Consider the following 27,370-nt stretch of genomic DNA (forward strand, 5'->3'; position numbering starts at 1 on the left):
ACCCTGAGTTCCCAACAATTTACATGGCATCCTCAACATTACCATCTAATTAATGACAGGAATTCTGAGTGCCAGATTGTGATCTTCATTGTATCTTGGCCCTTCCTTGTTTCAGGTTTTACACTTAGGGCAATGATCAGTATGTATCTTTTCTGAAGAAGCTGAAAAGATACTGAAATTGAAAGCTGAATAGAGATGAGAATTGCCAATGCAAATTTTACTCCCTTAGACCTATAAAACCTTTACCGCTTCTAAAGCACTTTTGTCTTTATCCCTTCTTTGAGCTTTAGGATGGCCCTATGAATCTTTAATAAACCCATAAAACAATCCTCAGGCCCTAAAATGAAAAATCAGGCTGCTCTTATCTTAAATTGCATTTGCCTGTGATCTGTGAGATTTTTTTCCCCACAATTCCACGTATTAAAATTTAGCTTAAAATTATTACCAAAGATTTTTTCATAATTGTTACTAAAATACTTCTTAGTGTACTTAGAGCAAAAGGAAGGAAGAACCAACTGTTCCAAAATGTTCAATGATAAGCTTAAAACTGCCATTGTTTCTCTGCATTGTCAGAAAAAGAGGAGGAGTTCGTGGTGAGCTACTGTGATGACTAATGAAATTTTTATTCTTTTCAATAAGAAGAGCTTTAACAATTAGGCTGTGTTATAATGAAATGTTCATTTGTCCAAACTCTGATTCCTGGTCCATCAATACCTCTTTGTGAGAGGTACATCCCTAAAACATGCCTTTGTCTTGAATGGAATGCAACCAGAGGCGTTTAGTGCAAGGACTCTCAGTAAGGCAGCCTGAAATGAACAATGGACTTCAGATAAAGCTAAAATTAAAATGTATATATATATATTTTCCTGTACCATCTGCTATTCATTAGGCAGCTTTCACCTGACTAAATAGCTAAAACAACAAATGAAACGTCCGTCACATTTTAAAATAAGCATAAATAAATGTTTAAAAATCCAAATTGTAAGGGAAGCATATTTTACATTCTCTGTATCAGTATAAAGGACATCTGGAAAATACTTTTTTGCTGTGTAGATTTAAAGGATTTCAGTTAAAACTATCTAATGAGTTTAAACGGCCTATAATTTCCTAGAAATATTTTCAGTTTTATATTTTGATAACATTCTATTGCAGCTGGAACCAGTTGGGATCTATTTTAAATACTTTCTTGTTCCTCCTCCTACTAATCTCTTCTCATTACTATTCAACATTTAGAAAGCAGCAACAAATGCTGGGTCTGTATTTAATGTGACCTTAGTGACAATGGGCTCACATTTCCACCATGATGGGAAAGAACTTTGCATTTATAAAGAATGTACATAGCAGAGAATGGAAGCAAAATGATAATAATTATGGGGATTTGCATCACCTATAAGTTGATTCTGGTTCTCTTCATAGCTTGAGGTAATTCCAAAATGCCAGTGATGGTGCAAAAGGCAGAAATTTTTGCAGGAATGGCATTTGAGTAGAGTAGTGGAGATAGTCAGGCTCCTAGAAGTAGAGACAAGGAAGGCACAGGCAGAAGTGGGAGCAGTGGCAGCAATGACAGTTACGAAGTGTCCATGACATTCCTTATTTCATCTTACACTCTTACATGGTCAGCCTGTGGCTCACTGGACACTAAGCAGCCTCCGGTCTCCATTCTGCTCTCTCCGTCTTCCCACCCACGTCAGAGCATCTAATGGGGTACTGGAACCACTGGGCCTAATTATGTTCTCATGGACAATGCTGATGTTGTTTTTCTCGCTCCTGGAATGAGAACCCATGTTTTGTGCCTAGGCAATTTTAACACACACACACACACACACACACACACACACACACTTCAGTGAAAGTCACCTGCTCTGAAAAACTTCTGTGGTATCTATAGTCTAAATGAAATGCCCTTCATTTGAACTCTTATAGTAACTTGCACACACTTCTATTCTTATATGATTAGTCCTTTTTTATCCTTCTAAATTTCTCTTAAAAATTATAAACTACTTGACAAGGAAAATATCTCATTAAAGTGCATATATATTTCTAGTGCCAAACACACTTCCTGGGAGAGTGATAGTCACTCTAGAAATGTTTTCTGTTCTTCCTTTGGAAGAACAGAGGAATGATATTTCTCATTGCTTTTTTTTTTTCTTTTTGCCCCATTCAGGTAATTTTTTCAACTGTTAGAAAGATGTTCTAGGTGAAGAGAAATAAAAATCCAGGCACTATGGCTTTATAGAATGTTTTGCAAAAGTGGAAATGATTCTAAAGTGATAAAAAGTGATCCGTTGTCTTTAATCAACACTTAGTCTGTGTTAGCAATGTCACTCATAAGAGTTATAGTGAAAAACTATTGCAGATAAAACTAGCTTGTCTTAGCAAGTTCTTTTATAAAGCTTGTATAAAATACCATTTCAGGCAGAATTGACCCAAACAAGGAACATGTTTTATCTTCAGAAATAATTTACTTAGATACTGATAGAAGAATTTAATGCCTGTGCTGTGCTGTGCTTAGTCACTCAGTCATGTCGGACTCTTTGCAACCCCATGGACTGTAAACAACCAGGCTCCTCTGTCCATGCGGATTTTCCAGGCAAGATTACTAGAATGGGTTGCCATTTCCTTCTCCAATTAAGTGCCTACATATACTAATTTTATGGTCCTGAGAAGCTGCCAGCATCCAAACCTGTCATTTCCTCTACCTATGGTCATGTTGAAATCATCATGAAGTATTTTAGGCTAATGTTTTATCTATTAGGGGAGATAAGACTAGAATGTTGTCATTTCTCACTTGTTGATGCCAAGAAGAGCTTTCTACTCACTGCTTTCTAAGAACAATTTGCAAGAATAGGAGCTGAAGACAGGTTGTGCATTAAGAAGAGAAATTTGCAAAACCACAGAATCCAACATTTATCTTATAACAGTGCTAGCTAGAAAATATTTGTGGGACTTTGAAAGACATTCTCAGTTCAGGGGGGCTTTTCCTGGTCATCTATAAAATAAAGGAGTGGAAATTTTGAGATTTATAGTACTGTATTTCTTTTGTTTGTTTGTTTTTTTCCCCAAGTGAAACAACGATTTTATTTGAGGCATAAAAGTGAATGCATTTCTGTCACATAGGATGAGGACAACGTGAGGGTCCTGGTTTCTAAGATAAAACTTTGTCTTAGACACAGTTTCCGTCAAGCTTCTTGGGAAATGAATCAGAAAAGGAGCAAGCAAGACATGGCCTGAAAAGAAAGCATTACTGTTGCTGGGAAGTAGTGAAGCAAGAGAAGAACTTACTCAGATCAGTGTACATGTTTCAGAGGTCCAAGGAGGAGGAGAGTGGTGTGGGGAAAATGGTCTAATTTCCTCATCTTGGCAGGAGATATGGCCCTCTCCTTCCAGGGAAATAACTTGCCTCTAATCAGAGGCAGCAGTACTGACTTGGCAGTTTTGACTGCAGCAACATCTCAGGGCTCCCCAGTTCCCTGGATCCCCTGAAAAACTCAGAGACGAAGGGTGGGGTCTATGTCACGGACCCTGCCACTTGCTCCCTGAAGCTGGCCGTGTTTATGTCCCTTTCTGAAAAGCCCGCACACTTGGGGGTACTCAGGATGGTGTGGGCCTTGGTGCACAGGTTAAACCATTCAGGATGCTGGTCCAGTTTTTCAGTCTGCAGGGCACTGTCATCCGGAGGCCAAGAGCCCTACTGAAGTCTTTGAAATGGAGCTGCCTGCAGATGGCATCCTGCCCATCTGGCTCCCTCCACCTCATGGCAGGTGGGTTTGGCAGCAGCTGGTCCTCCTCCTCAGCACTTAGTTTGTGGGCTTAGCCAGTCATGAAGTGGGGAAGGAGGCGGGGGCATGGACATGGGTAGCTGTGATAGCAGTGGAGTGGAGGAGTATGACTTACTGTTCCATACTTCTAAGAGATACTTACCATCTAAATTTTTACAATAATTGAGAGAATAAAATGAAAGGTCCATACCATATCATTAGAAGGCTTTTGAGTGGCATGCCTTTTTTTGTACATAAACTCTCAATCTTTCCTTCTTTTGTAATTAATTTTTATTGGGGTATAGTTGATTTACAAGTTTCTGTTAGTTTGAGGTGTTCAGCAAAGTAAATCAGTTATACATACACATACATCCACTCTTTTTTAGATTCTTTTTTCCATATAGGTCATTACAGAGTACTGAGTAGAGCTCCCATGCTATACAGTAGGTCCTTGTTAGTTATCCATTCTATATATATGGTGTGTATGTGTCAATCCCAGTCTTCCAATTTAGGCCTTCCTAGGGAGATGCTTAACAAAGAACCAAGACATGTAAGGAAAAATGCTTAAAGCTAATAATTCAGACTGTGAGACAATGGCGTTAGGGTTAGTGATTACTGATCTCGTACCTTTCACAGCTTTGTTTAAAGCTGGTAAGAGAAAATGGGGAATTATAGAAAATGAGGTGGATGAAACTGGAGCCTATTATACAGAGTGAAGTAAGCCAGAAAGAAAAACACCAATACAGTATACTAATGCATATATATGGAATTTAGAAAGATGGTAACAACAACCCTCTATGCGAGACAGCAAAAGACACAGACGTATAGAACAGTCTTTTGGACTCTGTGGGAGAGGGAGGAGGGTGGATGATTTGGGAGAATGGCATTAAAACATGTATAATAGCATATAAGAAACGAATCGCCAGTCCAGGTTCGATGCAGGATACAGGAAGCTTGGGGCTGGTGCACTGGGATGACCCAGAGGGATGGTACGGGGAGGGAGGTGGGAGGGGGGTTCAGGATGGGGAACACATGTACACCCGTGGCGGATGCATGTTGATGTATGGCAAAACCAATACAATATTGTAAAGTAAAAAATAATAATAAAAATAATAAAAATTGAATGACAAGAACAAAGATGGATGGCCCAGAGAGCAATTAGAATCTTGAAAGATTCTGACCAGTACATCTGAATATAATACAAATTAAAAAGAATGAAATGCTAGTGAAGTTCAGGTTTAATAACCATATTTATCAACTATCTGAGGTTTTAGTTACAGAAATCTGTTTGTTTTACATAGAAACAATATTAATAACTAATAAACATTGGCCATTCTATTGATAAACACTTGCTAAGTACCTCTTTTATCATCTCCGTTATCCTGAGGTACATATTCTTTTTATTGGCAGTTTATTAATAAGGAAAATAACACACTGCTGCTACTGCTGCTGCTAAGTCGCTTCAGTCGTGTCCGACTCTGTGAGACCCCACAGACGGCAGCCCACAAGGCTCCCCCGTCCCTGGGATTCTCCAGGCAAGAACACTGGAGTGGGTTGCCATTTCCTTCTCCAATGCAGGAAAGTGAAAAGTGAAAGTGAAGTCACTGAGTCTTTCCAACTCTTAGCGACCCCATGGACTTGGCCCACCAGGCTCCTCCATCCATGGGATTTTCCAGGCAAGAGTGCTGGAGTGGGGTGCCATTGCCTTCTCCAAAGGTTAAAAAATTTGTTCAAAGTAAATGGTAAAGTGTATTTTGAGACAGGGCAGTCTAATTCCCAATCAAAGTTGAACTCATATCCATTAGACTATAATACATTGATTAAAAATTATCTTACAGTAGATCTAAAAAGAATTCCTTAAAAACTCAACACTGTTTTAAAGAGTGATGTTCTTGGAATGATGTAAAGCGTGTAGAAGTTACTTCATCCCTAAGGTATCTGTCAGTTCCTTCCTGTTGTTGCTAGTAATCGACTGTTATCATGACCTGCTGAGGGGAGGCAGAGTTTGCTCTGGCCACAGTGACCTTCTCCTCCACCACTTCCATCCTGTGGGCGACTGCGGTCCTCTTGAGATGCTGGCGCTCTCCAGCCTCCAAATCTCTCTGTCCCAGTAAAAGCAAGCCAGAGGAGGCATAAGTGTCTCTACACAGAAAAATGAAATGGATCATATCTCTGTTTGTCCACGTTCCCCAAAACTCCGACATAGGACTTATTGTGCTCACATAGATGAAGGCGTTTCTCTTTCTGATGTTAGAGATTTAGGTCTCTGGCAGGCAACTCAACCCCAAGAATGGCATTAAGACTCAGATTACCCTAAATATCCATTCACCACTTGCATTTTTTTTTAGCTCTGTAACAACACATATACGGGTTTCTTTTGACAAAAGATAGACAATTAAATACTAATTACTACTAGAAACTTGAGAATAAACCCACAAATAAAATATTTAAAAATTTTCCGTTCATTATACCACAGCCTTCCTTTAAAATTCTATGATTTTATGCCAGTATTTTTTGGTGGTGTTTTCATGTATATCATATTCACAAAATCACAGAATTATACAGCTGAAAGGTTCTCACACAATCTAGTCCTGTGCCTAACATTCAGAGAGACTGAATAGCTACCACCTTACGATGGAAAGCCCTCCAGTTCCCATGTCCATGTTTTACCATTATTCCTCATTGTCTTGGAATTTTGACAACTTACAGATGTAAAGAGCAATGAGTTATCACAGAGTCTTAGACCACTTGAATTGTCAGATGGCAGTGTAGCAATTTTTTAAAACATAGTACTCTCTCTCATATCAATAACCTGTTATCCATCACATAACATCTAACAGTTCAATTTCCCAACTCTTTTAACTTCAATGAGTATTCTTTTAGGAGCCATCTCTGAGAACTTCTCAGTTTAGATCTGATGATAGTTTTGCACATATCTTGGTCTCATATCATGTGTCCTATCTCACCAAATTTTTATCTTACAGATAATGACCATATCTGCTGGTTTACATAAACCTCCCTGCAGTGCTTATTCCAGTTTTATTAAATCACTTTTTGAATAAATCACTTTTACTTGGACAAGCCATATCTCCCTAAGTCCTTTTGGTGGCTGTTTCTGAATTTAATCTGTGAAACATCTTTCCACTTTCCAAAGAAGATAGATTTCCAAAGAAGGCATGTATCACATTCCCCTATGCCTGAATGTATACCTTAGACTCGGATGGTTGCCTAAATACACACCTTAATAAGAAAGCCATAAATAGATTGCTTTGACCACTTGGGCAACTGCCTATTTCAACACGACTCAAATTCACTATTTCCACCGACTTACCAAAAGAACTCTTTTGGGCAACAGGTTCCTTTCTCTGAGCTTCAGGAGGATGTTCCAGAGATTATAGAGTCCCTGCATCCAGGCAGCTGACTTAAATTTGAGTTACAAAGCAATAATATGAAATACCAGCCACACCTAAAATAAGTTACTTCATTTTCCCAGCAGATCCAAATGCATGCTTAAATGAAACTGCAGCCCATATTTAAGACATGGCTCAGAAGATAAGATCTTCTTGTCTAGGATGTTTATTCACCTGCTTGCATTTCTGTCTGAAATCTAACCTCTAAGTTTGATTATTCTCGAGCAAAGTAATAGATCTGTGCTCATCACATATGCTGTTAGAATACACGATAGTAAAGGATGCAGTCACTTCTCTTAGCTACCCTTTGTCACTTGTCCTTTTCACTATAATAATCCAAAATAGCTTCTGATAGGTGACATAGTAAAAGTGGAGATAAATGAGAACTATGATGAGAGTATGGGGTTCCTGGGGTATAGAATATGATGGAAGACAGAATAAATAAGAAATAAAAAATTATCAGACAATTCTCAGCTTGAAACTTTGCTTAGGATTAGCTGTGTTTCTCGGGGTTTCTGGAACATCTTGGAGCACAGTCAAGATGTAAGTGTTCCCCGCAGAACCTGAAACCTAACTATGGTCGTGTCCTTGGGCACACATTGTGGACAGCACACACTGTCCTCAGACAGGAAGATCCTGAATTCTCAGAAGTCATGCCAGGCCAAATCATGCCAGACTCTTGCTCTTTGTCAGGGACCCAGTCCAAAGAAACCATAACATGTTTTTCCTCTAAAAATTTTTTTAAATAAATATGTGCTCTCTGAAGCCCAGTTAAGATACTGTGGGTTCTTACAGATTTCACACAGCTTATATATATGGCTCAAATGAACTGGACAAAAAGGCAATCTCACAATGAAAGGACTTTGTTCAGCCTGAGCAAAGTTGAGCAGCTTAATAACAGTGACTTGGTACATTATAAAGGTGAAAACTGCCAACTCATCACTATTGTGCTGTAGTTAGTTATAATAGAAAGAAGTAGATTCAAAGTATAGGAAGTATGTGAAATGCAAAGGAGAACGTTTCACTAGTGGTAGGGCCTGGCTGCAGCTCCCTTTTCTTGTTGTGGTTTGACAATATTTTTCAAAGGATGATACTGAGTAATTTGTAAAGGTAGTTCACTAACTTTTATTTTAATTATCATTAAGCTTCTAACTGCAAAGATAAGAATTGTTTCCTAGTATTTTGTAATAAAATAGCCTATTTTGTCCGGCTTCCCTGGTAGCTCAGCTGGTTAAAGAATCCACCTGCAATGTAGGTGACACCAGTTCAATTCCTTGGTCAGGAAGATTCCCTGGAGAAGGGATAGGCTACCTACTACAGTATTCTTGGGCATTTCTGGTGGCTCAGATGGTAAAGAATCCACCTGCAGTGTGGGAGACCTGGGTTCGCTCCCTGGGTTGGGAAGATTCCCTGGAGGAGGGCATGGCAACCCACTCCAGTCTTAATCCCATGGACAGAGGAGCCTGCCAGGCTACAGTCAACGGGGTTGCAAAGAGTTAGATATGACTAAGCACAGCACAGCATATTTTTTCACCAACATGATGTTAGCAAAGTACAGTGATGGAAAAGATTATTAAAAAAAAAAAAAACTGTATGTGTTTAACTTCTGCACATCTTCCAGCTAAATATATAAAAGTGGAGTTGCTGATAGAGGTCTAATATATTCCCTTAGATAATTTCCGGATCTGTAGAACTCTAGAAGTTCTACGCTAGGAGAACCCCATCACTCTTCCTTCTAATTTCACATATAGTTTTGTTCTAAGTTTAAAAGTGTTCCAGCTAACTATAATGGTGTAAGAACCTCAATTTACTGTTACTTGTGTGTTACTTAGAAAGATATATTCTTATTTCCCAGTGGTGGGATGATTATCCTCTCTGATTCTCCCCATGCCCTCCTGAATACATGTATCCCTTCTCCCAATCAAATTTTAATTCAAATGAAATTTCTTTTCAGAATTTTCAATTCAATATACTTTGCTTTATATTTTATCCTCTTTCTTTATTTCATCTTTTTATGGTGGAAAAGCATTTGCTCTAGTTTACTTTTGAACTAAAAATTCAATACAATATTACACAGATGTAATAATTTAAATTTATAAACTAAATTTACATGAGGAACAGGGAATTATAAAGCAGTGAGTTGGGAGAAACAGGGAAATTGAATATCACTAAGTATCACTCAACATTACTAATTACTAGAGAAATGCAAATCAAAACTACAATGTGGTATCACCCTACACTGGTGAGAATGGCCATCATCAAAAAAAAAAAAAAATCTACAAACAATAAACTCTAGAGAGGGTGTGGGGAAAAGGGAACCCTCTTACGTGATGCAGGGAATGTAAATTTATACAGCCATTATGGAAAACAATATGGAGATTCCTTGAAAAATGAAATATAGAGCTACCATATGATCCAGCAATCCCACTTCTGGGCATATATCCAGAGAAAATCATAATTTGAAAAGATATATGCACCCTGAAAGAAAACTGCAGCACTATTTACAATAGCCAGGACATGGAAGCAATCTAAATGCCCATCAACAGGTGAATGGATAAACAAGTTGTGGTACATGTATACAACGGAATATTATTCAGCCATTAAGAAGAATGTAATAATGCCATTAGCAGCAACATGGAAAACCTAGGGATTGTCATACCAAGTGAAGTAAATCAGACAGAGAAAGACAAATGCCATATTACATTACATTACATATTAAAATGTAATGTAATGCCATATTACATTACATGTGGAATCTAAAAATTTGGTACAAGTTAATCTATTTACAAAACAGAAATACAGTCACACATAATATAAATATAAAATGCCATATTACATTACATGTGGAATCTAAAAATTTGGTACAAGTTAATCTATTTACAAAATAGAAATACAGTCACACATATTATAAATATAAAATGCCATATTACATTACATGTGGAATCTAAAAATTTGGTACAAGTTAATCTATTTACAAAACAGAAATACAGTCACACATGTAGAAAACAAACTTATGGGGGAAGGTGAGGAAGGGATAAATTGGGAGACTGGGATTGACATACACACACTACTGTATATAAAATAGATAACTAAGTAGAACCTACCGTGTAGCACAGGGAACTCTATTCAATCATTTGTAATGACCTATATGGGAACAGAATCTAAGAAAAAAGAACAGATTCATATATATTTATAACTGATTCACTTTGCTGTACAGCAGAAATTAATACAACATTGTAAATCAACTATACTCCAATAAAAATTAACTTTAAAAAGTGCTAAAAATAAAATAAATACATTTCTAAAGTAAATTACATCTAAGGAGCAGGGAGTTATAAACCAGTAAGTTGGTAAAACAGGGAAATTGAAATGGTTTGTGCATCCAAAGTATTTGCCTTGACGCTATCACCACTCCTGACTAAACCCACAGTCATGATGGGAGTAGCAGTGGGTATCTTTTGAGCAATTAGAAAACTTATTCATTCAGTTCTGCTTATAAGCTAAGAGCATGTCCATTTTTAAACTCAAAGGAAATTTTGAGTGATTTATTGATAAATAGTAGCAGTTTTCTTCCTCAGAACTCATATTCATCAAATAATATTATCACAGCTAAAAAGAAATGATCAGTTAACAAAAATAATCCAATATTAAATTCATTTTTTCATTCAAACTTACGAAATCTAAGTTGTTCTGTTTCTCACTTTCAGATACATGACAAAATAAATGCAAAACATCAATGTTTAATAAAAGTGTTAGAGACCAGTTGTCCTCTGGAATCTGTTCTATTCTCCATCCATAGGAACAAAGAATTAAAACCATACTTGGTCATTCAGAGCTACTCAGTCACCTATTCTTAGAGCCAGAGTAAACACGTGAGAGAGTTCTCACTGATGGAATGTGAGCAGAAGGGACTTGTGCATTCCAAGGCTGGGTCTTACCACACCACGAGTGCTCCTTTGTACCCTCCTTGGTTTCCACTGGGAGAAACTGGACATCGTAGCAATCAGACTTCAGTGTCTGATTGGACAGACACTGAGGCAGATGAGGGCAATGCCTTGGTGAATGGTAAAGCAGCCATTGCCTCTGGGAGACGTCATAAAGCCCAACTACCCTTCCTTGACTTTTACATAGAAGAAAATAATAAACTATCTCTATTGGAGCCATTGCATTTTTTGTACCTCTTTGCTGCACAGTCTTCAACATCAAAGGAAAACTAATATAAATTCATGAGGCTTTTTTTTCCCCCTAAAGTGGAACATTTCATTACTAGAACTAGATATGATTCAAGTGATTAAATAGAAGGAGACATAATCTATATATATTTATCAGTTCATGCTAAAATTGCTGATTATAAACAAGCAAGATCAAGAATGAGCAGTTATTAGGAAAAGTCATTGCATCGGTATAAAAAAAAAATAAGTTGAGTAGACTATACAGTTGTTAACTTAGGGCTTTCTGCTTTGTTTAATGTGTAAATGTGTTTTAAGAGTGATGTATATAAGGAGCAATGTAATTGAATTGGACCTGACCAGTGATGTTTGAACTTTACAATAATGTTTCTAAGAGCAATAAAACAGCTTTACAGTAGAAATCATCTATAGGGTAAATAAACTTACTGTATTTATTCTTAAATTCTCTAGACCTTAATACCATTCTTGCCTAAAAAACAATTTTTAGAATTAATTTTTTACAATATGTGGGTTCTTAGGTCTTCAACTACTATATTATAGCGTAACAGAGTAATGAAATTATAAAAATTCTTGAATGATCTAGAAACCAATGTCCATTTAATTATGGCCAGAATTTATAGGAAGCTGGAGAACGTTCTCGTCTAATAAGCACTTGGTCAGTGTTGAACAGCTGAAGGGCTCCAAGCACTCCAGCTACACAGTGAAGTGAAAATGTTAGTCCCTCAGTCATGTCCGACTCTCTGTAACCCACACACTGCAACCTGCCAGCCTCCTCTGTCTCTGGAACTCCCCAGGTAAGAACATTGGAGTGGGTAGCCATTCCCTTCTCCAGGGGATCTTCATAACACAGGAATTGACCCAGGTCTCCTGCATTGCAGGTGGATTCTTTACTGTCTGAGCCACCAGTGAAGCCCCCTGCAACGTAAGACTCAGTTCAGTTCAGTTCAATCACTCAGTCATGTCCGACTCTTTGTGACCCCATGAATTGCAGCACGCCAGGCCTCCCTGTCCATCACTAACTCCCGGAGTTCACTCAAACTCATGTCCATCAAGTCGGTGATGCCATCCAGCCATCTCATCCTCTGTTGTCCCCTTCTCCTCCTGCCCCCAATCCCTCCCAGCATCAGTGTCTTTTCCAATGAGTCAACTCTTCCCATGAGGTGGCCAAAGTATTGGAGTTTCAGCCTCATCATCAATCCTTCCAATGAACACCCAGGACTGATATTTAGGGTGGACTGGTTGTATCTCCTTGTATTCCAAGGGACTCTCAAGAGTCTTCTTAAACACCACAGTTCAAAAGCATCAATTCTTCGGTACTCAGCTTTCTTCACTAAGGGAGTATTTTTTTGGTGCGGCAAATATTGAGCTAAGCTGACATGGTCATTGTGCTTCCTGATTCAAATGACTTAGTCATTTGAAAGTTTCAAAGTGTCTGGGCCATGCCATTAGAGAGCAAGCTGTATTCAGAGAAAACAAACAGGCTTCCAAAGAACCAGGCGGCAAAGGAGGCGGAGCTTGAAGGACAGCTAATGAGGTTCTGACTGTTCCACTGAGGCATGCCAGGCAGTAAATCCCCATTTACAAGCACATCTTCCATCTCTCTAAATCCTACCACTTGGCAATGACTCCTGACAACAGTTTATGTCACTGGAAAGTATCCTTTGACTAATAGCTCTTTTCCTTGTATGTACACTGACCTTAAAAACACGGGAACATTTTCTTTTGGGAGATGTTACAGTAGACATGTTGTTCAGTAGTCAGAATTCATTATCTCCTTCACCTTCCATAGTGCACCCTGATACTATTTAGTTACCTGCCTCTCAGCCTAAGTGCCTCTTAGAAAGTTGGGTCTGGTGGTTCTAATGCTCCTTCCACTCCCATTTTTAGTTTTTGGCTCAGAGACAGCCAAGGGCAACAGTCAGAATACTGAGATTCTTATAGTGATTTGCATGAAGCTTGTGGAAAAGATCCTCTTCATTACTCTGAAAGAACTCTGGAAGCCACCCTCTCTTACATCTGATATAAATCAATATGCATGTATCTTCTGTTGCAACTGTCAGCCGTTCTAGAACCAGGTAAGGAATTAATATTCAAAGGTATATTAGAAGGATGATGAAGATCATGACAGAGATACAATGACTCTGAAGCTTGAGATAATTCTTAGAGTGCTAGAGCTACCGAACTCAAAGCCTGTTTCTCTTTGAATTTTTAATTTCATTTGTCAACACATTTTCCTACCATGTAATCCAGCCTCAACTGGTTTTTTGTTTACTTTTTTTTTATTTAATTATGCCCAAAGGTCAGTTTTCATTCCATTCCCAAAGAAAGGCAATGCCAAAGAATACTCAAACTATCGCACAATTGCACTCATCACACACGCTAGTAAAGTAATGCTCAACATTCTCCAAGCCAGGCTTCAGCAATACGTGAACCATGAACTTCCAGATGTTCAAGCTGGTTTTCGAAAATGTAGAGGAACCAGAGATCAAATTGCCAGCATCTGCTGAATCATGGAAAAAGCAAGAGAGTTCCAGAAAAACATCTATTTCTGCTTTATTGACTATGCCAAAGCCTTTGACTGTGTGGATCACAATAAACTGGACAATTCTGAAAGAGATGGGAACACCAGACCACCTGACCTGCCTCTTGAGAAACCTATATGTAGGTCAGGAAGCAACAGTTAGAACTGAACATGGAACAACAGACTGGTTCCAAATAGGAAAAGGAGTACATCAATGCTGTATATTGTCACCCTGCTTATTTAACTTCTATGCAGAGTACATCATGAGAAACGCTGGGCTGGAAGAAGCACAAGCTAGAATCAAAATTGCCGGGAGAAATATCAATAACCTCAGATATGCAGATGACACCACCCTTATGGCAGAAAGTGAAGAGGAACTAAAAAGCCTCTTGATGAAAGTGAAAGAGCAGAGTGAAAAAGTTGACTTAAAGCTCAACATTCAGAAAACGAAGATCATGGCAACCAGTCCCATCACTTCATGGGAAATAGATGGGGAAACAGTGGAAACAGTGTCAGACTTTATTTTTCTGGGCTCCAAAATCACTGCAGATGGTGACTGCAGCCATGAAATTAAAAGACCCTTACTCCTTGGAAGGAAAGTTATGACCAACCTAGATAGCATATTCAAAAGCAGAGACATTACTTTGCCAACAAAGGTTCATCTAGTCAAGGCTGTGGTTTTTCCAGTGGTCATGTATGGATGTGAGAGTTGGACTGTGAAGAAGGCTGAGCATCGAAGAATTGATGCTTTTGAACTGTAGTGTTGGAGAAGACTCTTGGGAGTCCTGTGGACTGCAGGGAGATCCAACCAGTCCCTTCTAAAGGAGATCAGTCCTGGGTGTTCTTTGGAAGGACTGATGCTAAAGCTGAAATTCCAATACTTTGGCCACCTCATGCGAAGAGTTGACTCATTGGAAAAGACTCTGATGCTGGGAGGGATTGGGGGCAGGAGCAGAAGGGGACAACAGAGGATGAGATGGTTGGATGGCATCACCAACTTGATGGACATGAGTTTGAGTAAACTCTGGGAGTTGGTGACAGCGAGGCCTGGCATGCTGTGATTCATGGGGTCGCAAAGAGTTGGACATGACTGAGCGACTGAACTGAACTGAAATCATCCTAGGCAACACTTATGGTCATAAAACCTACTGTGTAAACCTCATTGAGGTATGCGACATGTGACAAGTAAACTTTTCCAAACAGGGATATATAAGAAATACTTTAGCAATTTAGTCAATAATGTTTGTTGGTTGGACCCATCAATATTTTTGACCCCACTTTTTAATTTTATATTGAAGCATAGTTGATTTATGATATTATATTAGTTTCAGATATGTAACATGGTGATTAAATTAACTCTAAAGTCATAAAATATTAGCTATATTTCCTGTGCTGTATAATGTACTTTATATTATATATAGTGGTTTGTATATCTTAGTCCCCTAATTCTTTTTTCTTCCTCCCCCTTGCCTCTCTCCACTGGTATCCACTATTTTGTTCTCTATATCTGTAAGTCTGCTTTTATTATATTCACTCAGTTGTTTCATTTTTTAGATTTCATGTGTAAGTGATAACATATAGTATTTGTCTTTCTTTGACATATTTCACTAAGCATAATCCCCTCCAGGTCCTTCTGTGTTACAAATGAAACAAAATCTCATTGTGTTTTATGGCTGAGTAATATTCCATTGTTTATATACATCACAGCTTCTTTGCCTATTCATCTGTCAATGAACACAAGTTGCTTCATATCTTAGCTATTATAAATAATGCTGGACATTATTATTATAAGAAATAATATACAAAAAACAATGAACATTAGGGTGCATGAATTTTTTGAATTAGTGTCTTCATTTTCTTCTGAAATTACCCAGGAATGTAATTTCTAGTAGCTCTATTTTTTAGTTTTTTTGATGAAACTCAATGCTCTTTTCCATAGTGGCCATTTCAATTTACATTCCCACCAACAGTGTACCAGGGTTCCATTTTCTCCATGTCCTCACCAACATTTATTATTTGCGGTTTTTTGCTGATAGCCATTCTGACAGGTGTGAGATGATCACTCATTGCGGTTCGGATCTGCATTTCAGATGGTTAGCGATATTGAGCATATTTTTCAGATGCCTGTCTTCTTTGGAAAAATTTCCGTTCAGATATTCTGTTCACTTTCAGTTGAGTTATTTTTTTGATATTGAGCTGTATGAGCTATTTATGTTTTGGATACTAACCCTTTGATGGTCACGTCATTTGTATATATTAATTTCTCCCGTTCACTAGGTTATCTTTTCATTCTTTTGATGGTTCCCTTTACTGTGCAAAAGCTTTTAAATTTAATTAGGTCTCTTTTGTTTATGTTTGCTTTTGTTTTCTTTGCCTTAGGACATAGATCCTTATAAATATTGCTATGGCTTATATCAAGGAGTGCTCTGCTTTGTTTTCTTATAGGAGATTTATGGTTTCTAGCCTTACATTTAGGTCTTAAATCTATTTTGAGTTTATTTTGTATATGATGTAAGGAAATATTCTAATTTCATTATTTACATGCAGCTGTGCAGTTTTCCCAGCACCACTTTATTGAAGAAATTGTCTTTTCCCCCATTGTTTTGCATGTTTTATCATAGATAAATTGACCATAAGTTTATGGGTTTATTTCTGGACTCTCTATTCTGTTGCATTTATCTATATGTCTGGGTTTGTGACAGTACCATACTGTTTTGATTACTGTAGCTTTGTAGAATTGTCAGAAGTCAGGAAGTATGATACCTCCAGCTTTGTTCTTTTTTCTAAAAATTGCTTTGGCTATTTGGTTGACCAATTTTTTTTTTTAATTTTATATGGTCAGATATCTATAAATGGTCTGAATAAATCACCTAAAATTAATATCACAATTTGTCCATCTGTTCCTGTTTTCCAACATTGCACAGTTAGACTTCACCGTTCTTGGAAAACATTTCTTTTTAATTATAGTGACTCAAATTTATTCAAATAATAATGGCATTATTATTCTATTCAAGTTTAGTTTATATTTAAATAATAATAACTTGACGGTATTATATGAGTCACTGTTGGTGTGCCCATCTTAACATTCATATTCAGAATGACTAAGCAGTCACTCATAAATGACAATGCTCATAATGTGCACAGTTTGAACACAAGTACTTCCCTGGCTAACATAAATTAGCCAAGCGATTAAGGCTATAGTGGCACCATTTTTCATCTATCAGATCCTTAAAAATGTTCTAATCTTCTTTCTCCTTTTTTGTATTACATAACAAAAGTTCCCCTCCCCCAAATTCTAATTATTTGAATAATATTACTTTACTTCTTGTATCAGTCTTTGCCCATATCTACTGTAGGCAATTGTCTCATTGTATTTAGGTTCATAGAATCATTAGAATTACACTGAAGAAAATTTAGAAATTGATATAATCCCAGTACTCATGGCAGATATTTTACTCATTCACTTTTTCATATGCCTATATCTACACATATAAAAGTTTATCCGTAGTCATGCAGTTGGAAAATAAGTGATTCTGTGCTTTGATGATTCCAACCAATACATATCATATGATCTTAAACTTCAGGAGGAACACCACAAACTGTTAATTGTGATCACCTCTGCAGAAGTCTCACTGGATATTTGATAATGGAAAAATCTTTCATTTTATACTTTATATGATAATTTTATAAATTAATAGATTATGTTTACTTCTTTGTTTTACATTTTCTATATTTTTCTAGTAAAAAAGTAAGATATAACACAGTAAGCTGTAAAAGTGCTACCAAGAAACCAGAACTAAACAAAATATATGTTCCACTTTGACATAAGACCTTCTTACAAATCTTTTAAATGGTCTGTAACATATTCAAGTGATTGAATATACTAGATTTTCATCAATAAGTTCTTAGCCAATAAACATACAAGTTGCTTAAATTTTTTCACTAGTCTATTTAGAACTATATTGAAAAAGTCTGTACATAAAGCATTTGTCTTATTTTGATAAATTTTGAATATAAATTCCCAGAGGAATGATTATTACATTTGAAAAATTGTGTCACTTATCACAAGTTTTCAAATTAATTTTCAAAATGATTTGAATCAGTTTACATTGCCATCAGCAATATAAAGTTCTATTGCAACATTTACCAAAAAAAGTATAGTGATAAATATTTATGGGATCTCTTTGTCTACTGCTCTTAATTTTCATGTTTGTTTGTTTATCCATTTATTCATTTAACAAATATTGAATGAGTATCAATATTATGCCAGATACTGATAGTCACTGATGAGAAAAACCAGAAATGATCCTTTTCTTCATAACTTATCTCCATTCCAGGAAGAAAATATTTTATCCGCTGATTTTCAGAAAAGAAAAAAGTAGTTCAGCAGGATAAGAATGTATGAAAAATCACACAGCAATTAAAAGAGCTAGGGCTCTAGGATTCAAATCTGAACTGTCAGACATGGAAGCCTATGTCCTTTTGAGCCAATCTGGGCATCGCTAAGTATTATTACTCTAGAAGTTTCTACTATTTTTGCTGACTTAATGATTAAGTTTAATACCTTCATATATTTTCAGGTTTTTTGAATATCAAACAAGGTTGAAATTTTTTTTCTCTTTACTAATTGTATTTCTTAATGGAACAATTACTTGCTCTTGTGTTTAATCATTTGTAACTGCTGTAGTTTTGATGATTTTCTTACTAACCTACAGAATCTGTAGATGAAGGTATAGAAAAATTATTAGTTTTTGGTAATGTTTGTTTAATGAAAATTTACATTTTTAAGGTTTACTTTTAAACTTTGGTTATATGAGTTAAAAATTCAAATTGATTTAATACAGTGCATTTTACCTTTATATTTACTGATGTGACAAAATCAAGGATATTAATGAAATAAGTGGCAATCTTATAAGATGTGAGGAGATTGCTCTTGTACTCAGCACTCTTATTTTGACCATGTAACTATATTTATGATTCATGTAATGAATCACAGGGCCTACTAATGGAGAAATCTTGATTGATCAATAACTGTTTGAAAGGCAAACTAATTTTTTATTAAAGAGCACTTTAACTTGAAGTGGATATTTTGATGGGGTGTTTAAGAGCTTTTCTAATCCCAACCTTCAGAAACTTTAATCCTTGCCCATATTTTCTGTTAATATTTTGCTTTTATCATCATGGTTATATGTATAGTTGCCCTAATAAATGATAGCATATGACTCCACATAATGTCTTATCACTATAATTTAGTCAATAGAGCTGTATTTACTTTTCTTAATGAGTCATGTTTTCTTCATACATTTATTAATACTCTTTACAAGCTCATGATCACCACCATTCATGTCTCTGATTAACTGCTTGAATGATTTTATATGGTGAATTGAAATCTCTAGGAAGAATTTTCTAGAAATAAGCTTAATATTATTTTACAGCTTACCTGATAGACTATATGTATAAAGAATAAAATATTGCACAAAGCTATACCGGTGATGATGATATCAGTGACTTATGACATAAGAAACTTAAGGGCTATTTCCTGCTACTGCCATTATGGCTACTAGCTACCATCTACTGAGCACTTACTTACTAAGTGCTACATGCTTTGTGACCCCATGGACTGTAGCCTGCATGGCTCCTCTGTCCGTGGGATTCTCCATGCAAGAATACTGGCATAGATAGCCATTCCCTTCTCCAGGCAGTCTTCCCAACCCAGGGACTGAACCCAGTCTCCTGCATTGCAGGCAGATTCTTTACCATCTGAGCTACCAGGGAAGCCATTTCTCTCTTTTTTTTTTCACTACTAAGCACCACATGCTAGCTAAGTGCTTTATTTTGTATTATTATTATTTAGTTTTCATAATTCTTATATATGTAAACATACATAATTTTAAAATGTAGACTTTGTTCTGATTGTGAAAGGTATTTAGTGCAGGTCATATAGCTAGTCAGTAGGCAGAGAATATGAATTAAAATCAAGTTCTAAATTTATCTGAGAATGGAATATAAACTTCAGAAACACCTCTTTATAATTCTTGAGACAGCTGTATTCTCTGTGCTGTGCTTAGTCACTTAGGGGTGTCCGACTCTTTGTGACCCCATGGACTGTAGCCCACCAGGCTCCTCTGTCCATGGAATTCTCCAGGCAAGAATACTGGAGTGGGTTGCCATGTCTTCCTCCAGGGGATCTTCCCATGCCAGGGATAGAACCCAGGTCTCCTGCATTGCAGGTGGATTCTTTACCATCTGAGCCAGCAGGAAAGCCTGCTGTATTCTTTAGAACAGTCTAAAAGTATTGTTTTAGGTGTTCCAGAGTTGATCAGACTTTAGAAGTACCAGTACTTCAAATAAGGCTCAGAAGACAAATAGAGAGAAACTAGAATACAAATTTAATCAATGGTAAGTATAACTGCTAAAAGAATTAAACACTTAAAGTTCTTCTTTAAGTGGATTCTACTCCTATAAGTAAGTTATAGGGAAAGTAGCATTTTAGAGAATTTCTGCATGTTGAAAAATTACAACAGGAAAAATTGATTATTTGAAGTGGATATTTAAAAGCATCAGGCCAATGCATCTCTTCCCACAAAAGACACATCTATCATTAGACTGGGTAACTCAAATTCTTGGATTAGGAATCCCTTTTCTTTGGACAGTTCTTGGATATGAAAAGCTAATGTTTGCCTCTGTGATCATGTCTTCTATAATGCCATCACCTAAACCAACTTTTCTTTGATAGATACCATTTCTTCAAATCTGTTAGACTTTCAACAAAAATATAGCAAGCTGGAAGAAAAATTTGGTTCCTGGATATTATTTTGTATATTTTCATTTTATGTTGATTTGCATAAAAATTTTGTTTCCAAGGTGAATGCATCTCAAGGCAATCCCAACTATCAGGTGCCCCAAATAATATAATAGACACTCATAAACATTGTGTTATAATGAATGAACAAGTGACTTAGGGAATAAATGGGCTTCGCTTTTGATGCCCTTAAAATTCCTTATTTTATTGAGGAAAAAGGAAATGTAAGTTAAGTCTTTGTATAACTCCTGGGTTGCTTTCATTATCAACATCATATAAAATCTGATACCCCAAGACCTGTCTGGCACCTCTTTGTGTAGGATGATTTTATTTTGTTTATGCACCTTGAATAATAGATCACTCTGTGCTTTAATATAGTGAGTTCCCTTTGATTTCAGCTAGACAATGTTTAGGACATATTTTGGGGTTTAATCTCCTGCTTAGAGTAAATGGCTGTAATACAGAACTTAGCAATTGCTAAACTCTGGCAGTGCAAAATCCCTGTGTGTGTGCTCAGTCACTCAGTCGTGTCGGATTCTTTGCAGCCCCATGGACTATAGCCCACCAGGCTCCTCTGTCCATGGAATTTTCCAGGCAAGAATACTGGAATGGGTTGCCAATTCCTCCTCCAGGGGATCTTCATGACCCAGGGATCGAACCCAAGTCTCCTGTGTCTCCTGCACTGGCAGGTGGATTCTTTACCACCGAGCCATGTGGGAAGCTCTCGATGATTTACTGATTTCTAAGTTTTCTAGCTGGAAAGATAAGAGAAAGACATGGATGGAAATAAAGGTTAAAACTTTTAAACCTTTACTTTTCATCCTTTTTCCTTAATACACTAACCCTCTCAGTCTCTCAAAACATATCTCTTCAAGACTGCCATCTGGTATTTTTTAACCAAGGAGGCCAAAAATTTTACTAATATTTTTTGTTCTTTGATACAAACTATCACTGGGTTTATTTGAGAACTTCAAATCCAGCTGCTCTTTCGTTTGGAAACCATTACATAAGTTTTAAAATCTCAGACTGAAGGACGCCTGTCAATTTAATAGTCAATTATATATTTAGTTAATATTCATTGAACTAAAATGAGCAATTAATGCAAAATAATGAGCATTCTTAATATTAAATAATAAAAACACAATCTTTACCAGAGGAGAGTGAGCTTGATATTATTTCTAATGTCAAAGAAAAGTTAGATGATGCAAGCTCATAGCATTTGCTATAAAATCCTATAAAATTAATTTATTCCTCTGATGTAATTTTCTTTCTTTTCACTTATCATTATATAACTCAAATAGGCAGGTATTTATTATGTTTTTATAATGTGTTTAGTTGGGAATGAAAGAACAGAAAGAAGACTAAGACATTATGCTTAGTCTAGAGGTGATGGTACTGTAACTGAATTCCCTGGTCACAAGCCCCTTACAATGGTTCTTAAATAGCATACATATCTAGCATGTCTTTTCTTCTCTTTTCTGTGTCAATCTTATTAGCCTGTTTTTACTCACAATTGTTGTATGTCCATCTATTTCAACATTTCCCCCAATTCTCATAACCTAACTGGGTGTGGCACAGAAGTTTCTAAACTTAACTTTGGGAAATGCTATCTAGAATTCCTCCTATTTGATTTCTGCACTCAGAAAGCCTAACTGCTCTTCCTCACTTGTGTTTTGCATGCTAATACTCAACTTTAATTGACCAATATTAGATAGCAATAAATAATGGACAGAAAAGCAGAAGCTGAAAAGCTGGAAGCTATAAAGATGAAGTTAAATAGTTATTGATCAAACTACAGTTAAGACTGTGATCATAATATCTGATGGAAATTTTGAATAAAAATAATCATGTGGCAGGGGAAAAAGCAGATTGATTGAGTTTGAATGAACAGTAGAAAGCAAGGAGTGGGATTGAAGTATGGATGAGTTCAAAATGATAGTTTTAAAAAGAAGAATAAGGGAATATACTTAGAATATGACTGTAAGAAAATATAGGTGAAGGGGAGTTGTTTTACAATTTAAAGGAAGAAATTATAGTAGGGAGAGATAAGACGCACTTTCCAGTGGGTTGTGAGGATTGATAAGATTTACTCGGCTCACTTTCACTTTTCACTTTCATGCATTGGAGAAGGAAGTGGCAACCCACTCCAGTGTTCTTGCCTGGAGACTCCCAGGGACGGGGTTGCCTGGTGGGCTGCCGTCTACGGGGTCGCACAGAGTCGGACATGACTGAAGCGACTTAGCAGCAGCAGCAGCAGCGACAAAGATAAAAACCTGCTTTGGTGGCATGATGGTGTGCCTTGTTACTCGTGTGGTCTGTGGACCTGCAATATCAGCCTCCCTCAGGCACTCAGTAGTAATACAGAATCTCAGGCCAAACCCCAGAGCACCTGAATCAGACTCTGCATTGAATAGTATCCCCATGTGAATTATTTGCATTAATAAATGAGAAACACTCATGGAGCAAAATCTTCTAACCACTCCATTTTGAGATTTGTGTTTGTTTTGCATTGGTTGTAATCTTTACAAAGAGATGACTTTTATGACATCACAGAATTTGAACATTATTAATGAAAATGTATACTAATGTTTAGGCATGTGATCAATGCTTAGTAAATATTGATCTATATTCTCTTTTGTTAAAGATTTCTCTCCTGCTAATTTTCTTTCACAGAAAAGAAATGAGAAATTAATGGAAGAAATTTTAAATTTCAGTACAGGAAGATTAGATAATTAAACTCTACCCTTGAACTGAAAACAACTAGAAAAAGTAGACTAATCCAAGAAACATGTGTGTAAAGCCATTGGAAGAGCTAAGGAAAAAAGGCAAAGAGGAATTGTGAAAATAAAAATCTGTGAGAAGGAATTGCAGAGAGGTGAGTCTGGTAGTGCAATTTTTCTGAAAGAGGAAACTGAGAGGATGAGAAATTGAACAAATAAATCAACAACCTCAATAGACTCAGAGGCTGAAAACTGACGTTAGAGCTTACCATTTGGGAGAAGGGTACTGATAAGTTCACAGGTCTTGGTAGGTGCTCCAAAAAGTTAAGTCCTAGGAGTAAGGGAAAAGCAAAGCAAAAATAAATATACTCTTTTGCTAAAGTCCAGCTGCCAGTCATCTCAATTTCACAGTTACATTAAGGAGGTCTGAGACTGATCCTACCCTTATGCGAAAAAGAAACTATAAATCATTTCTGGAGGAAACTAATATCATTTAAGTCTCAAAATATTTCCATAATTTTCACATAAATATCTGATATTAAATATGAAAGTGTTAGTTGCTCAGTCGTGTCCGACTCTTTGCAACCACATGGACTGTAGCCCGCCAGGTTCCTCTGTTCATGGGATTTCCCAGGCAAGAATACTGGAGTGGGTTGCCATTCCTGTCTCCAGGGGATCTTCCCGACCTAGGTATCGAACCCAGGTCTCTTGCATTGCAGGCAGAGTCTTTACCATCTGAGCCAAGATAAATTAAATATAAAATATATTAAAGTGGCAGAACATACAAAGAGATATAAACAAAACTGAAGAAATAGAACAGAAAGTAGAAAACATTTCAGAGAATCCAGACAATTGAATTAGCAAACATATACTTTCAAATAGTTATGTTTAATACATTTATAGATATATAAATGCAGAATTTTTACAAAAGTACTAGAATTATGAAAGAACTAGGAGAAACTCTAGGATTGAAAAATACAACAACTAAAATTAAGAACCCAATGATGGGTTAATAATAGATTAGATACAACTGAAAAGCAAGTTAAACTTTTGATATAGTTAGAATAAAACACTAAAAATGAATCAGGGAGTGACAAAACACTGGAAAATACAAAAGAGAAGATCAGATAAGTAGGCGGTACTGTGAGAAGTTCTAACATTTGTGTAACTAGATTTCCAAGAGGAACAGTAAGATGATGAATGGCTATAAACTAGTTTGAAGAGGTAAAAATTTCCAACACCCTATCTTCAACATTATATGAGCCATTCTAACTGTGTAGCAAAGAAATAACTATTTTTAAAAAATTAAAAAGATTGGAAAAGAGAAAATTGCCCTTATTTGCAAACACTCTGATTGGGAGAAAATATTTACAAATGATATATTCAATAAGGGGCATTCCCAGGTGGCAGCAGTAAAGAATCCACCTGCCAATGCAAGAGACTCAGGAGACACAGATTCAATCCCTGGTTTGGGAAAATACCCTAGAGGAGGAAATGGCAACCCACTCCAGTATTCCTGCCTGGAAAATTCCATGGACAGAGGAGCCTGGTGGGCTATAGTCCATAAGGTTGCAAAGAGCTGGACATGACTGAGCACACAGGCATGCATGATATTCAATAAGAGGTTGATATCCAAAATATATAAAGAGCTCATAAAACTCAATATCAAAAAAAAAGAAAGCTTATTTAAAAACAGGCAGAGACCTGAATAGATATGTTTTCCAAAACAGATATATAGATGGCCAATGGGCACATGAAAAGATGCTTAACATCACTAATCATCAGGAAAATGTAAAACAAAACCAGAATAAGATACCATGTCATATCTGTCAGAATGGCCGTCATGAAAGAGATAAGAAACAAGTGCCAGGAAGAATGTGGGGAAAAGGAAACGTTTATGCACTGTTGATGGGAATGTAAATTGGTACAGTTATAATGGAAATCAATATGAAGAGTCCTCAAAAAAAAGTAAATAAGAATAGATCTACCATATGATCCAGTAATTCCACTTCTGAATATTTAGCCAAAGAAAATAAAAATACAAGTTCAAAAATATGTATGTACCCCTAGGTTCATCACAGCACTGTAACATCTTACAGAAAAACCCATATGAACTTTTTGACCAACTCAGTACAATAGCCAAGATATGGAGGCAACCTAACTGTCCATCTATTTATGAATGGAAAAAGAAGATGCAGTATATATACAGTATATATATCTTCCATTGAAGATTACTCAGCTATTAAAAAAAGAAACAAACAATGACATCTTACCATTTGGAGCAATATGGATGGATCTGGAGATTATTATGCTAAGTAAAATAAGTCAGATGAATCTTCACAGTTTTCATGTGGCTATCAAAACCTGGTATCCTAGTTGAGGTCTTACATGCTCTTAACCAATTTTCTGACAAGAAGAAACAAAGTCTATTGAGCGACAGTAGTGGAGTACAATAGATTAACTGTGCACTCTCCTTTGTGCAACAGCTGCACCGAGTGTGATGGGCTACTTATGAAATTATTTTCTCTTCTATCCCAATTAGTTTTAGCTTGCAACATTATTCCCATAATAGCTAGCCATCTTTATAAATACTGGTTGCATTCTTTTAACTTTTCTGTAGCAGATCAAATTTGCAGATAACTCAGTTGCCAGAATGCATACTCTAGGTGACTAGTTACTTCTGCTAGATAAAGAATCACTGGTTGTCCCCTGTAATAACCACTCAGTTCCAAAGATGTTCTGGAGCTTTCTCTGTCCTTTTATTGTTACATAGAGCTAAAACTCTGACTATAGGAACAGGGGTAAAAAATACAAAATAGTAGATGAGAAAAATATGTATTTTGTAGTTCTTATGAAACTGGAAAAGTTGTATTTCACAGATGAAAGAAGCTGCTGGTATAGTCCTATTTCCAGTGATCCCAGCTCAATAATTTTCATTAAAACACATGTCGGAAGGTGACCTTTTACAGTCCATCCTCATTGACCCCTTCACATTCAGAACACAGAGAGCTGATGGTATAACAAATGAGATGGTTCTACTGCTATGAATGAATTAATTGTGCTCCTTACTTTTACCAGTTAACTGAAAAAAAGCAAACTGACTTTGAAACCTGGGGAAGAACAGGACCAATGACTTAATTCTTCTTATTAATAATATAGCAACATGTGCTTGTGTTAGTTCCATCTAAATCTCCACGCTTTATTTGTTCACTTTAGGCAAATCTGCTGAATCAAGCAAGTGCTCTTCGTTGTGAAAGGCAGTGACGGCTTTTTCAGGTGTGGTGTGGAAATAAAAACATAGAACCAGTGTCTTATATGCAGGATCAAGATCTAAACTGAGTTAATTTGGTCAGAAGGAAAACATTTGTTTTGACTTCGATGTGGAATGCTCACTAATATAGACAATAGGCTGCATAATGAATTAATCTCAGCAAATTTCAAAGGATTTAAACCTTAGCATGTTCCCATATCCCCAAACTTATTAAATAAAAAATCAGTAGCAAAAAGATTTCTGGGAAAGCACCAAATATATTGAAATTATAAAGTATATTTCTAAATAACCTGAAGATCAAATAATATGTTACAAGAGAAATTAGAAAATATTTCTAACCGATTGACAGGGAAAACACAATGCAACAGATATTGTGGGGTGCAGTGAAAGAAACGTTTAAAGGGAAATTTTTAGTTTTAAATTTAAAATTAAAATTTTGTATGAGATAGAAAAATTTTAAATTCAGTGAAAAACAGAGTGATATCAGCAAATATAGCAGAGAAGTTAGCTCCAAGTTTTTCTCCACAAAAAGTTAGAAAAGCTGAGTGAAAACTGCCAGAATCAAGTGGAAGAACCCTGGGAAATACCAAAAGGTTTTACAGCAACAAAGCACATGTTGATCAAGAAAAGGCAACTTTAAAACAGCAGGAGTGCTCCGTGGCGTTTTTTCCGTGACCTTGTCCAGCTTGCTCCTCAGC

The 27,370-nt window shown here is 36.5% G+C and overlaps 1 long non-coding RNA gene and 1 pseudogene across 1 annotated transcript; both read right to left on the reverse strand.

Moving 5' to 3' along the window:
- Positions 1-3,508: 3,508 nt before the first annotated feature.
- Positions 3,509-3,822, reverse strand: LOC133249232 (pterin-4-alpha-carbinolamine dehydratase-like; annotated as a pseudogene).
- A 210-nt stretch (positions 3,823-4,032) lies between these two features.
- On the reverse strand, positions 4,033-25,831 carry LOC133249233 (uncharacterized). Its single transcript, XR_009736882.1, has 4 exons — positions 25,675-25,831; positions 23,671-23,732; positions 10,273-10,329; positions 4,033-5,900 (listed from the first exon to the last, which is right to left on the reverse strand). It is a non-coding gene; the product is annotated as an uncharacterized LOC133249233 (long non-coding RNA).
- Positions 25,832-27,370: the final 1,539 nt, after the last annotated feature.

Source organism: Bos javanicus, chromosome 6, assembly GCF_032452875.1.
Source record: "Bos javanicus breed banteng chromosome 6, ARS-OSU_banteng_1.0, whole genome shotgun sequence".
Lineage (NCBI taxonomy): Eukaryota > Metazoa > Chordata > Mammalia > Artiodactyla > Bovidae > Bos > Bos javanicus.